The sequence below is a fragment of the Hoplias malabaricus genome, chromosome 2 (genome assembly GCF_029633855.1).
Source record: "Hoplias malabaricus isolate fHopMal1 chromosome 2, fHopMal1.hap1, whole genome shotgun sequence".
Lineage (NCBI taxonomy): Eukaryota > Metazoa > Chordata > Actinopteri > Characiformes > Erythrinidae > Hoplias > Hoplias malabaricus.
The window spans coordinates 78,359,676-78,374,616 of NC_089801.1; the positions used below are offsets into that span (position 1 = coordinate 78,359,676).

The following is a 14,941-nucleotide window of genomic DNA, read 5'->3' on the forward strand; positions in this document are numbered from 1 at the left end:
GATAATAATAATAATAATAATAATAATAATAATAATAATAATAATAATAATAATTTACAACATTGTAGCACAGCAGGTTAGTGTCGCAGTTACACAGCTCCAGGGACCTGGAGGTTGTGGGTTCAAGTTGAAGATAAAAATGTTTCTTTGGACCGTTCTCAAAGTATTTAAAATTTACCAACTCATGAGAAAATAACAAAAAGGTCCAAAATACACCCTCCCTCTTCGGGGGAGGCGTGTCCGTTACGAGAGAGTCGCAGACACCAGTCGAGTGAAGTTCAAAGCAAATCAAAGTATTTATTTACCAAAATACTGGATCCAGGAGAACTTACACATTGAGACAGTGTAATACCCCTCCCAAGTGAAAATTCTGACCTCCCATCATCTGACTCCGACAGTTATACCCCAGATGACGTATAGCCTGTGGTGAGGCGTTTCTGGCTGATTAGCGTATATTAATATGCATAATTTCACGTGTTAGTACTCAGCTCTTCACGTGCAATATTCAGGTGCCTGTTGTGACCCTGAAGACATTCTTTATCTGGCCAGGCCGACAATGGGCCTCTCTTCTCAGCACTTTTTCCCAAGAGACTAAAATTTAGGGAGTCAGAAATGCACTTCAAGGCCACAAACAGAAGATACAGATCAGCGCCTCCGTGCCCAACACTATGATGTCAGTGTGTTACAATCCTGGAGTGCACATCTGTTCAAGGTTAGACGTTAAGAATTAAAAATGTGTAAATATCAAGTTATCATGCCATGTAGTGAAGTTAGCTTATAATATGTCTTTAGGAGTAATTATCATATGAGTTAGTAGTGCAGGATCAAGCAAAAATGTTTAACTACATGTGTAAGTAATTCATAATGTAAATGCTGGTTAGTCATTCATATAAATGCATATAGGGTACAGGATTTCACACATGAGTATGTAGTTATAAATGCTAATTTAACTAATCATCATTTAAGGATATTTGTCAACAAACACAAAGTAATAAAATTGTTTTCTACAACAATTCCCCCTTTTGACCTGTCCAACTGACATGTCAATACATTTAGATAAATGGTAAGCAATTAATGTTAGATTGGTCTGCCTAGGTCACCCCCGGGTTGGCGAGTGACTTAGGTAGAGCATGATGGCAGATTGTGGTGGTAGCGGGCAATTACACCGCTCCTGTTGGGAGTGGACACCTCTGTCCTACCACTCACCCTCTGGACTAAGAGATTACAATGAGCCCTATATGTGTATGTGTTAAAGTGTATTCTTCATCCGTTGGTAGGGATCTGCGCTGGGGGCAAGGATAGACTTTCCTTGTCGTGCCCCTGCCTCAGGGGATTATTCTGCCCCTATGTTGGTTGAGGCTGCTTGATCAGCCTCTTCTGAGGTGTTGTTTTTCCTTCAGTGAATGTTTGATGTTAGGTGTCGGTGCGGCTCTGCACTGTGTAAGGTGGTTCCACTATAAGCCTTTACCCTTCAGTCGGACTGCACAACTGGTTCTCTCTGTCACCTGGTAGGGTCCTGTCCAGCGAGGTTCGTACCACTTCCGCTTGATGACCTTCAGGAGGACCCAGGGTGAGACTGTCACTTCTGGATCCTTCTCCTCCGTTTCTTCTCCTTCTCTCCTTTCCTGCACCTGTATAGAGAAATCTTTACAAACAGCTTTTAGTTCTTCATGTAACTTTTGGTACTCTGCTTGACGTGGTTTCTGTGGGGACGAAAGCGCATTGTTGGGGCCCGGAAATGGCATGCCTCTCACTAATTCAAAAGGAGTAAATCCTATAGTTCTATTTACTGAACTACAGACACTAATTAAAGCAATTGGAAGGGCCTCAAGCCAATTCATGCCCGTGGCCAGTTTGATTTTTGCTAATTTGGTTTTCAAAGTTTGATTCATCCTCTCCACCTGACCTTGTGAGGCAGGATGATACACACAACCATAGCTATGGCGCAGCCCCAATGACTGCTCCACCCACTGCAGTGTTTTGCTCGTGAAATGACTCCCGTTATCTGAAAAAAAAAATTTTTCCTAGGAAACCCATGGTTCGGAATCCAACAATTAATCAGAAACTTACAGACTGATTTTACATCTTCCCTCAGAGTGGGGACTGCCTCTACCCACCCCGAGAATCTATCTACAACGACCAGGAGATATCTATATCTCCTAATGGGGTCAATCATATCTGTGTAATCCATTTGAATCTCATGTCCATGATAATCTGGCAATGGAAACCTTCCTGGAGCTAATTTAAATGCTTTTGCTACGTTCTGAGTGTTACAAATCTGACATTTAGTGATGTAATCAACCACTAATGCTGACATGTATGGATGCCAACATTGTTTTAGATCTTCCAGTGTCTGTTCTCTTCCTAAGTGTGCCACTGAGTGTGCTTCTTCTAAGATCGCTTCTGCTAGTGACATTGGTAAAACTACTTGTCCTTCTTGTGACGTCCACACCTGACTGTTTGGGCTAGCCCCCTTTGCTAGCCATACTGACTTTTCTTCTGGACTTGCCTGATCCTGTATGTGTCTAAGCTCTTGTCCTGTGGGAATCGGTTCCCAGGGTACACTGGAGTCCAACACAAGCATGTTGTTGGGTTCCGTGTATCCTGCTGCTCTTTTTGCTGCCCCATCTGCAGCTTCATTCCCCCTGTTTATTATTGTGTCTCCCTTTTGGTGTCCTTTACACTTCACAATCGCTACCTTGTTTGGTTTGTGTATAGCTGCTTCTAATCGCATCAGTTCTGTCTTGTGTTTGACGGTTTCCCTGTGCTTGTGACGTATCCAGCCTGCTTCCAGTGTGGAATGTCTACGTGCGCGGCTGTCACTACGTACGCTGAGTCACTATAAATAGTAACGTCCCTTCCTTCTGCCACTTCTAGTGCTGAAATTACTGCTAGCAGTTCTGCCTTCTGTGCTGATGGATTTTGTTTCACCTCGTCTGCAATGACTGTCTGAAACTCATGTGTTTCCCCCTTTGCTTCCTGAACTACTGCGTATCCTGCTCTGACTTCACCTGTATCTGCCCTGTACCCACACCCATGCGTCCATAAATTCCATGACCCTGGAATGGGTGTGGCTTGTAAGTCTGGTCTTACTTTTCCTTGCCTTTCTACCTGTTCCTCACACTCATGTGGTGGGCCTTCCAGCATCCCATCTGCCATATTAACTCCTTCGTGTGTGTATAGGTGATGTTGGGTGCAGTCAATGCTTTGTGAATGCGTCTCTGTCTCAATGGAGTGAGTGTGAACATCTGTGAATTTATGTATGCTACTACTCCGTGTGTGGTTAGAATGCGCAATGGGTATCCTGCTACCAGATGTGCTGTTTTCTGTACTAATTTGGTCAGTCCTGCTACATGTCTTGTGCACTGTGGTTGTCTCCTTTCTATAAGGTCCAATGGGACACTTAAGTACATTAGTACTGCGCTACCTTCCCCCTTTTTCTGAAACAGTACACCATTAATCACAGTGTCTGTTTCAGAAACATCCATGTAAAACAGTAGTGAATAGTCAGGTCTGGCTAAGTCAACTGCAACGGATAAGGCTTGTTTAACATCTATAAACGCCTGTTCTGACTCCACCGTCCAAGTGAGCTTACCAGACAAATTTCTCATCCCTAGAGATTTCACCATGTCCCTAAGAGGTTGTGTTCGTCCGACAAAGTCAAGAATCTATTGTCTGCTGTAACCAGTCAGTCCTAAAAATGCTAACATGTCTTACACAGTCTCTGGTTTTGTGTTTATATTGGGGAATCCAAATTGGTTGTGTAATATTCATACAAAAAGAGACAGGTGTCTGATTAGTATATCCTACATCATCTGGTCCTATGGACCACAATGTGTCAGGCAGTGATGCCAATAATACCTCCATCTGTAGATAATCAGAGTCCTCACAACCATGGTATCTAGGCAGCATTCGATGGTGCAATGTGACTTGAATGGATGAGTTATCAGTGATGTGATATGTCTGTGTTGACTGTGAAAACATGACGCCAGGCAGCTGGGTCCGGACCCAATCCGTGGCCTCATTTGCTCTTTTTACAATAGGGCCCAACTGCTTGGCCCCGTGTCCCGGATGGAGAGCTAGTGAAATGTGTGGTGCCGCCGTGTCAGACAGTTTGTACCAATTACGTTGTTGTGGTGTTAGTGAGACAGAAGATGCCACCCCTTCAGGACCCACATAAATCCCTGTGGTATCAACCGACCACTGTGTGCCCTCTAATTCTGTTTGAAAAGCTTCATAATAAGTTAAATCTCCCCCTACATCATAAAACAGGGTGACATGGAATGGGTCGGGCGGAGGAACGTAGGGTGCCATGGCTGTAATCCAAGGCGACCACTGTTGGAACAAGTCAATTTGTGGTGGTGACGGGTCCGTCTGTCCAGTCACTAAACCCCAGTAAATGTCTACTGACTCATCCTGTTGAGGTCTCATCAGGTGTGTGGGTAATACTGTGTTGATGGCTGACCATGTGGCTCCCGTGTCTACCAGAAAAGGGATTTTGGAGGCCCCCACAGTTAATGACAGCATGGGTTCTGCCCTGGCCCTGCTGTCCTGGTGCTCCTCTGGGCCCCGTCAATGTCCACCCCACGGCTCCATGCTGTATTGGCCAGCAGGAAGCTGTGATGGCTCCGGTTTTGGTGCCGCCTGTGGGTGTAGTGCCTGGTGTGGATAGCTGGTGTCAGTAAAGAGTTGTGCCTTCCATTGTGCTGCCCAGTGATCCAAAGCTCCACATCTTAGGCACGCCCCGGTCTGGTGGTGGACCCTGCCCCTCCACCTACCATTACCCCGCCACCTGCCCCATGAGTAGGGCTGATATGGGAAATATGAAATTAGTCCATAATTATACGGTGGGTTTTGTGGTGGCCCTGTTTGGGTTGGCATATATGTTTGTGTGTTCATGTATGTTTGTGGTGGTTGAATGTTTGGTTGTGGTACTGCAGTCATAGGCATCATGGTGTCAGACTTTGTTTGCTTTTTATTATCATTAATATATTTCCTGGCTTCTGCTAGTTGAACAGTTAGTAGTTCTCTTTCTAACTTAACTGTCTCCTTGTCTTTATTATCTAATTTTTAATGGTACATATTTATATGTTCCTGTTCTAGTGGCCACTAATGGAAACATAGTGCCGACGTTAGTGTCAGTCCTATACCTGTCAGGCGGGTGTCGGTGTCTAGTGCTTCTTCTCAAAATATCTGTTCTGTCTGAGGTGTGCATGTCGCATTCTAAAGTCTGTTGTTTTAATTCCAATTGTCTCTTTTCTTCTAATATGAGGTTTCCATGATACGCAATGTATTGTTCAAATCAGTCATCCGTCTATCACCACATCGTCCGTTTGCACTGTCCTCATCATCTGCTGTGTGTCCGTCATCATGGTCAGAGTCATCATCAGTTGTGACATGGTCCTCTAAATCTGCTTTAATCCTAATGTTTTGTTTAGTTTTTCGTGGCATCTGGTTCTTAAATGGTGTTTTCAGTGTTTGTTTATGGTGAAGGCGCGGTTTATCCTGTTCTATATAATTTCACGTGGTATCTATAATGTCAGAACAGTCGGTGTTAATATTTGTGTGTGCAATTAAAATTGACTCTCGTGGCCTCCGTGATTCAAATGGATCTTCTGTGTGTGCGTTTGTGTGTTTGTCTCTGTGTGCTGCCTGCTCACAGAGCCCCTCCCATCTGTGTCTGCGTTTGTGTGTGTGACTCTGTAAACTCACTGTGCCCGAGTCTACACTGAAGACAGGCAGGATGGTGTCAGCTGGTGGGACGTGGCTTATGTTGTATGGCGGAGGCGGGGCAGTAGCCCCCCCCCTTGTGTTTTGTATACTCACTTTCCACTTCCGCATTCTCGGCAGTATGTGAAGCTGCCGTCGGCTGTGACTGACCTGGTGTTTTCAATCCCTAGTGAATCAGGGTCTCCCCCACAGAGCGCCCACGCAACACTTAGCGCTTTCCGGCTCAGTTTATATAAAAAAGAAAAGAAAAGTTTTAAAGTCAAGTTTTCAAGCTCAGCCAAGAAAAGCAGAACCACCTCAGCCCTGTGAAGAATTTCACAGGCTGATAAAAAAACGTAGTGCGTGTCTTCAAACACAGTATTGAATTAGAAGCAAGCCAAGCCTAATGTACATTAATTATCAAACCGACCCACGAACCGAAAAAGCTCTTTAGTCAGACGCAAATAACACACCAATATATGAAATAGAATTTGTAATAAACAGAAAAAACCAAAGACTATAGTTTAGATAACTGAACACATCAGTCAACAAGCCACCATCGTGCCTATTATGTGGAGTATCAATTTCCAACCGAACAAAACAAACATCATCAGCACACCATCAATAAGCAGTCAAACTACAAGATATATTATAAAAAGTGAAAACAAAATTTTGAGAACTACAGGAATAGCAAGCAAGTTACAAAATATGTTATGATGAACAAAAAGTTCAAACCGAGGAAGAAAATAAATTTATAACACCAACTACCACAGTCAAAAAAAAAAAAAATGCAAACTGAACCGGAAAAATAAGATTCTTAGGACAATAAGCAGTAAACAAAATACCAAATATATATTTATCCACAACCAGGCTAAATTAACCCCAATAACAAAGAAACCAGATTCAAAATTAGAGCAAGTGTTCAAGTAACAATTTTCCCTTTAATTCCCATGTTTAAACCTTACAGTTTCCCCAATGTACCCTATTAATTCCTCAGCTTTACACCTTGCTCTCCTTTCTCCTATTCTCAACCTCTAAAAACGTCTTTCTGGAGCTCATTGTCTATATTTTCTTAATGTATAGTCTCCAAGAAAGCTCATTTATTTTTACTTTATATATTTTTACTTTAAAAATGTCTTCCGTTCAGGCTCATTGTCATAAATAAACAAACCCCTCATTTTATTGTGGTTCATATTCTTTAAATAACTGTCCTTGAACGAAGCTCATAATTGTTACCATTACAAATATTTTTCCCTATTAATTTTTAAATCACTCATTCTTTATCACATTTCCCCACTTTTTCTTTAAACACTCTCGAAACACTTACGAAAACTCTCTCTCTGACACTCTCTAGGCAGAGATGTCCTTTCCCTACTTTTCTCTAAACACACCCACAAAAAATTCATGGCTTTTTACAGCACATGGAGAAACTAGTTCTCCGCACACACAAGCAACTACAGAAGAAAGGGGGTTGATCAGTCCCCTACTTTCTCCTTTTTCTCCCAAAAAAATTCTTTCAGCTGACACACACTCAGCTGACACATACACATACACATACACAGCAAGACACTCCTCTATCGCCCTCTAGCGAGCAAAAACATACACAACAGTCAATTAAACAGCCTCTAAGAATAACACAGGCTCTCAGAACAGACATAAAACATTAATACACCATCAAATTCCATTAAAATACACACCAAAACCAGGTGGGAAGAGCTTAAACCTTTATAAAATCTGCGGGAACAACATCCGCTTCCGAGTAAACCATCCATCCATCCATCCATTATCTGTAACCACTTATCCAATTTAGGGTCGCGGGGGGTCCAGAGCCTACCTGGAATCATTGGGCGCAAGGCGGGAATACACCCTGGAGGGGACGCCAGTCCTTCACAGGGCAACACAGACACACACACACTCACACCTACGGACACTTTCGAGTCGCCAATCCACCTGCAACGTGTGTTTTTGGACTGTGGGAGGAAACCGGAGCACCCGGAGGAAACCCACGCGGCCACGGGGAGAACACACCAACTCCTCACAGACAGTCACCCGGAGTGGGAATCGAACCCACAACCTCCAGGCCCCTGGAGCTGTGTGACTGCGACACTACCTGCTGCGCCACCGTGCCGCCCCGAGTAAACCATAATTTTTTATTTAAATCCACAATAACCCATGGTGGGAACAACATCCACCTTTAGATTATACTTTAGGGGGAACCAATCCCACGGATGGACCACTCCGACCGGGCCATTATCTCGACACCTCGTCAGGTCCGAGGGGGGCACGCCAGCTCCCAGTCCCAGTGATGGCAACCAACCACCATCTATTATATTGTAAATTCCATAATTAATTTTCCCAACAAGCAACCCCAAATGTATAAACTGATAAAAATTATAAAAACATATTTAAAATAAATTGATTTGCTCAATACCCCACTCCGGACCACCGCCGGGGCTCCACACCACTCCAATTTAAAAAGTCCAATATGCAGAATTTGAATAAAACAGGGTCTGCACACCCACCTTAGTATGTTGCGGCCGCGAGTGGAAAGGAGTCCTAAGGTGTCCGGTCTGGACCTCCCGCACGTCGGGGTCACCAATTTGAAGATAAAAATGTTTCTTTGGACCGTTCTCAAAGTATTTAAAATTTACCAACTCATGAGAAAATAACAAAAAGGTCCAAAATACACCCTCCCTCTTCGGGGGAGGCGTGTCCGTTACGAGAGAGTCGCAGACACCAGTCGAGTGAAGTTCAAAGCAAATCAAAGTATTTATTTACCAAAATACTGGATCCAGGAGAACTTACACATTGAGAACAGTGTGATACCCCTCCCAAGTGAAAATTCTGACCTCCCATCATCTGACTCCGACAGTTATACCCATGATGACGTATAGCCTGGTGGTGAGGCGTTTCTGACTGATTAGCGTATATTAATATGCATAATTTCACGTGTTAGTACTCAGCTCTTCACGTGCAATATTCAGGTGCCTGTTGTGACCCTGAAGACATTCTTTATCTGGCCAGGCCGACAATGGGCATCTCTTCTCAGCACTTTTTCCCTAGAGACTAAAATTTAGGGAGTTAGAAATACACTTCAAGGCCACAAACAGAAGCTACAGATCAGCGCCTCCGTGCCCAACACTATGATGTCAGTGTGTTACAATCCTGGAGTGCACATCTGTTCAAGGTTAGACGTTAAGAATTAAGAATGTGTAAATATCACGTGAGTTTTCATGCCATATAGTGAAGTTAGCTTATAATATGTCTTTAGGAGTAATTATCATATGAGTTAGTAGTGCAGAATCAAGCAAAAATGTTTAACTACATGTGTAAGTAATTCATAATGTAAATGCTGGTTAGTCATTCATATAAATGCATATAGGGTACAGGATTTCACACATGAGTATGTAGTTATAAATGCTAATTTAACTAATCATCATTTAAGGATATTTGTCAACAAACACAAAGTAATAAAATTGTTTTCTACAACGAAGTCCTGCTCTTAGTGACTGTCTGTGAGGAGTGTGGTGTGTTCTCCTTGTGTCCACGGTCCAAAAACACACGTTAGTAGTTGGATTGGTGATTGTAGATGTGTGTGTGTGTGTGAGTGTGTCACTCTGTTTCTGTTTGTGAAAGAAGAGTGAAGAGTGTTTAGTTTGGAGTGAAATTCCATGTGGAAATAGAACGTAAATAGCATTATTGATTGAGCTCATAATGTACACACCACTGAATAATTAATATTGGAGAAATACTGATGTATGAAAATCTCATAATTCCTGATTCACATGAGTCTGAATTTCACATTCTCTATTTTAACTTCACTTTCTCCTGTATTTACTTTACCTTGCAGACTCACAGACTGTAGATTCACCCTGAATTCCTATGAAAGTCTCTGCTCTGCTCTGAATTCACCAAACTCACCCCTGAAAGAGCCGGACCTCAGTCAGACTGACCTGCAGGATTCAGGAGTGAAGTTGGTCTCTGAGGGATGGAGGAGTTCACACTGTACACTGGAGATAATCAAGTGAGATTTCTGTGATTTCATTCCTGAATGATTCAGCTTTGAAGAAACAGTAAACTATGCTCTGTTTATGAAGAGACCATTTAATAAAGGCGTGTCTTTGATTTGAGCAGAGATTAGCTAAAAGTGTTTGATATTCAGAATGATTTATATTTATGGGGCAGGGAATGGCTACCAAACTGTTTATGGGTTAGAAGGTTTTACATTAACAGCTGAGTGTATATATTAATAATGTTTATGTAGATATAAAATTTTTAATGTTCTGTGATGTTCTTTTCTGACGTCATAATATTAGTTTTATTAAGGTGTTATAAATGTCGTTCTTTCTACAGAGCTCTGTTTATATTTTTTTGGCTCAGAAAAAAGACTATCTCATATCAACTAAACTCCCTCAAGCATTGACCATGACAGAGGACAGAAATCAGAGGATAAGATGCAACACTTTAAAAGCTTTATTTATAACAACAAGCACAATTCAATATATAAGTAAATAAATGGTGTCCATGTCAGACATTCAGACCTTACATGAGCCAGAGACACGTCAGAGCAGCTTATCTGTGTTGAAATTGAAATGGAGAGAGCGGAGTACACACACACACACACACACACACAATATACTTGCTTGCGATTCAGGTCTCCTTTCAAGATGCTTCTTTATTTTGACTTGTTTTAAATAACAATCATTATCCAGAACATTACAGCAAAGCACAGGTTGTGAAAACAGCATCTAATCCTTCATTGTCTGTAAGAGCTTATCCAGTTCAGGGTCACGGTGGGTCCAGAGCCTACCTGGAATCATTGGGCGCAAAGCAGGAACACACCCAGAGGAGGTGCCAGTCCTTCACAGGGCAACACACACACTCACACACCTACGGACACTTTTGAGTAAGAACACACCACACTCCTCACAGTCACCCGGAGCAGAACTCGAACCCATATTCTCCAAGTCCCTGAAGCTGTTTGACTGCAACACTACCTGCTGCTCCACTGTGCTGCCCTTGAGAGCCAGCTGTAACCGAGATGTTACTGTGCTGTCCCCGCGAGTCCCGTCACACTAATACTGGAAATATGTCACAGTGGCTATTGTGCCGGTACACCCAGCAGAACAGGTGCTACTTTGCCGGCACACCCAGCAGAACAGCGGCTACTGTGCCGGTACACAGAGCAGAACAGCGGCTACTCTGCCAGTGTTACACCGGATTCTGTGACCGTCCTGTTTTGTGACCCTAGAGGGTCTACTTCATGTCCAGCATAGGGGTCAGAATTTTTGACAGCTGCCGTCAGAATTTGTGACCCCACTGAATGTTAACTACGTAAATGTACTTAAACAGAAATGTTTATTAATTTTATATATGGAGATTCAGTGGGGGTCACATATTCAGAAATTGTGACCTTATATATCAAGGCTATGAAATAGTTCCCTCTAGGGACACAGAACTCGACGGTCACAGAATTTGGTGTAACAACTGTTCACACAGCAGAACAGAGGCCACTGTGCCGGAACACACAGCAGAACAGCGGCTCCTTTGTTGGTACACACAGCAGAACAGCGACTACTGTGCCGGTACACCCAGCAGAACAGCGGCTCCTGTGCTGGTACACCCAGCAGAACAGCGGCTCCTGTGCTGGTACACACTGCAGAACAGAGGCTCCTTTGTTGATACACACAGCAGAACAGCGGCTCCTGTGCTGGTACACCCAGCAGAACAGCGGCTCCTGTGCTGGTACACCCAGCAGAACAGAGGCTCCTTTGTTGATACACACAGCAGAACAGCAGCTCCTGTGCTGGTACACACTGCAGAACAGCGGGTTTTACCTTAATTAAATATTGGATGTGTTTGTGTGTTAGTGTTGTGATTTTTATTGTAGATGGCGAGACCAATTACCATGAAAATCATCCATGGTCCAAAATATCCAATATTCAACACTTTATATTCCTGTAGTCATGAAAAGTGCATTTTCTATAAAAACGTACTCGCTAACATTTTTCTATTTTCATTCCAATTTTTGTCTTCTCTTTTTTATTTATTGACTGCCTACACATCAGAGAAAATATGTTTGGCAGGTGAATTTCAAAATATTAATTACAGCAAAAACAGCAAGCCTAGAACAAAAAAGAGAAACATTAATCTACATTAATGCTCTGTGCCAAAACCTTTAGATGGTTATCTGTTATACGGAAATATCCTTTGATGCAGTGAAGGGCAGGAGACTTTGGAAAGACTAAATTATCTTACGTTATTCCAGATGGGAAAATTGTGAGTGCTGGAATTCTGGTTATAGATATTTTTATTAGAACACGCAGTGTTGGTCCCAAATATATTTTAAAGAAAACTTTGGTACTGAATATATTTATAATAGATTTTTTATGTTTTAGATTTTGTTTTTGTAAATCGCTGTCACATTGATCTGTCCCAGTAGATTAATGTTGATACACAGTGTCAGCCAGAGCTCTTTCAATTACATTGTAGAATACACAGTCATATGATGATATTCTGACCACAATATTTCTGTCCATTCTCTCGACTTCACTGACCATACAGCAGCCCTTTGTTCTACAGTTACAGACTGCAGTCCATATGATGCTTTGGATACTTTTTTGGCCCCTTTCATCCTTCAATGGGCAGGTCCCTACCAGGTGTTGCTGCAATCAATAATTAGTACAGAGCCTGTAGTAGCAACGCCTCAGTGTTTTTGAAGGTGTAATTTTAAGGAGAATACCTATTTTTATACATATTATTATACCTATTCCTAATTTCTTAGATTGGCTTGTAAAATATGTTATATAAACAATTTAACAATGTTAAACAAATAGCTTGTAGTTCAAGAATTTTCTGATGTTTTACTGGTCAACACACATTAATAATAAAAAGTCAGTATTACCTTTTAACAGCCAAAATATATGTCACTAATTTTACATAATTCCAATCCCTGGGGGGATTTAATAAAACAGGATTACTGATTTAGCCAGATAACTTTAACATTGTCCATGAGAAATGTTCAGCTCTTCTACAACTGCACAAGCTTAATTTTAGGCTTAAATTCTATGTTTAAACAGAGAAATCCATACTGCTCTAGTCTGGTTTTCCCACCTGAGCTAAATGTATATTGTTAGTTAACAATCTTGAGGCAAAAAGTGAGCAGAGCAGGAAAAGGATACTGTGCAGAAAGTCAGCTTCATGGTAGTGTCAATATCTGTCTATGATAAATGTTGCTGTAATGGTCGCCATAACCAACTCCAATTTACATTGCCTAAAAGAAATAAAATTATTTGTATACCTTGCGCCCATTGATTCCGGGTAGACTCCGGACCTACCACGACCCTTAACTGTACAAGCGGTTACAGACAATTAATGAATGAACATAAGACGCTATATGCACAAGAGCCGCTGTTCTGCAGTGTGTACTGGCGCAGGACCCGATGTGCTGCAGTGTGTACCGGCACAGGACCCGCTGTTCTGCTCTGTGTACCATCAGAGGAGCCGCTGTTCTGCTGTGTGTACCAGCACAGTAGCCACTTTTCTGCTGTGTGTACTGTCACAGTAGCTGCTTTTCTGCTGGGTGTACCGGCACAGTATCTGCTGTGCTGCAGTTTGTAAAGGCACTGGGCCCGATATGCTGCTGTGTGTACTGGAACAGTAGCCGCTGTTCTGCAGTGTGTACCGGCTCAGGACCTGATGTGCTGCTGTGTGTACCGGCAAAGGACCCGATGTGTTGCTTGGATACCGGCACAGTAGCAGCTGTTCTGCTGTGTGTACCGGCAAAGGACCCGATGTGTTGCTTGGATACCGGCACAGTAGCAGCTGTTCTGCTGTGTGTACCGGCAAAGGACCCGATGTGTTGCTTGGGTGTGTACCAGCAGAGGACTCGATGTGCTGCTGTGTGTACCGGCACAGTAGCCTCTGTTCTGCTGTGTGTACCAGCACAGTAGCCGCTGTTCTGCAGTATGTACCGGCACAGAACCCGATGTGCTACTGTGTGTACCTGCACAGTAGCCGCCGTTCTGCTTTGTGTACCGGCACAGTAGCCGCTCTGCTGCAGTATGTACCGACACAATAACCGCTGTTCTGCTGGGTGTATCGGCACAGTAGCAGTTGTTCTGCTGGGTGTACCGACACAGTAGCCGTAGTGACATACTTCCGTTATTAGTGTGACGGGATACATGGGGACAGCACAGTAACATCTTGGCTACAGCTCCTACTGGAGCCCTTAGAGCATCTAATACTGTTAATGTGTTTATTTTGGACAAATTAGTGAAAAAGCCATAGATTTAAAGCAATAATAATTGTATTTAAAACCCCATTTGATACATTTAGAGAAAAATCTCATGACCCCTCCCTTTTTTTGCGCTTCAGAACTCCTGCTACTCCACCACCCATATTTCATCCTCCTCCTCTGTTCCTCTGTTACCCCTCACTACTCCACCACCCATTCTTACTCCTCATCCTCTGTTCCTCTGTTACCCCTCATTACTCCACCACCCATTCTTACTCCTCCTCCTCTGTTCCACTGTTACCCCCCTCACTACTCCACCACCCATTCTTACCCCTCCTCTGTTACTCCTCACTACTCCACCACCCATTCTTACTCCTCCTCTGTTCCTCTGTTACTCCTCACTACTCCACCACCCATTCTTACTCCTCTTCTGTTCCTCTGTTACTCCTCACTACTCCACCACTCATTCTTACTCCTCCTCCTCTTTTACCCCTCAATACTCCACCACCCATTCTTACTCCTCCTCCTCTGCTCCTGTTACCCCCTCACTACTCCACCACCCATTCTTACTCCTCCTCCTCTGTTCCTCTGTTACCCCCTCACTACTCCACCACCCATTCTTACTCCTCCTCGTCTGCTCCTCTGTTACCCCCTCACTACTCCACCACCCATTCTTACTCCTCCTCCTCTGTTCCTCCCCTCACTACTCCACCACCCATTCTTATTCCTCCTCCTCTGTTCCTCTGTTACCCCCTCACTACTCCACCACCCATTCTTACTCTTCCTCCTCTGTTACTCCTCACTACTCCACCATCCATTCTTACTCCTCCTCCTATGTTCCTCCCCTCACTACTCCACCACCCATTCTTACTCCTCCTCCTCTGTTCCTCTGTTACTCCTCACTACTCCACCATCCATTCTTACTCCTCCTCTTTTACCCCTCACTACTCCACCACCCATTCTTACTCTTCCTCCTCTGTTCCTCTGTTACTTCTC

The 14,941-nt window shown here is 43.2% G+C and overlaps 1 protein-coding gene across 1 annotated transcript in view; it reads left to right on the plus strand.

The window, feature by feature from the left end:
• LOC136678105 (uncharacterized) overlaps positions 1 to 14,941 on the plus strand; it is an 88,828-nt gene that overhangs the window by 57,493 nt on the left and 16,394 nt on the right.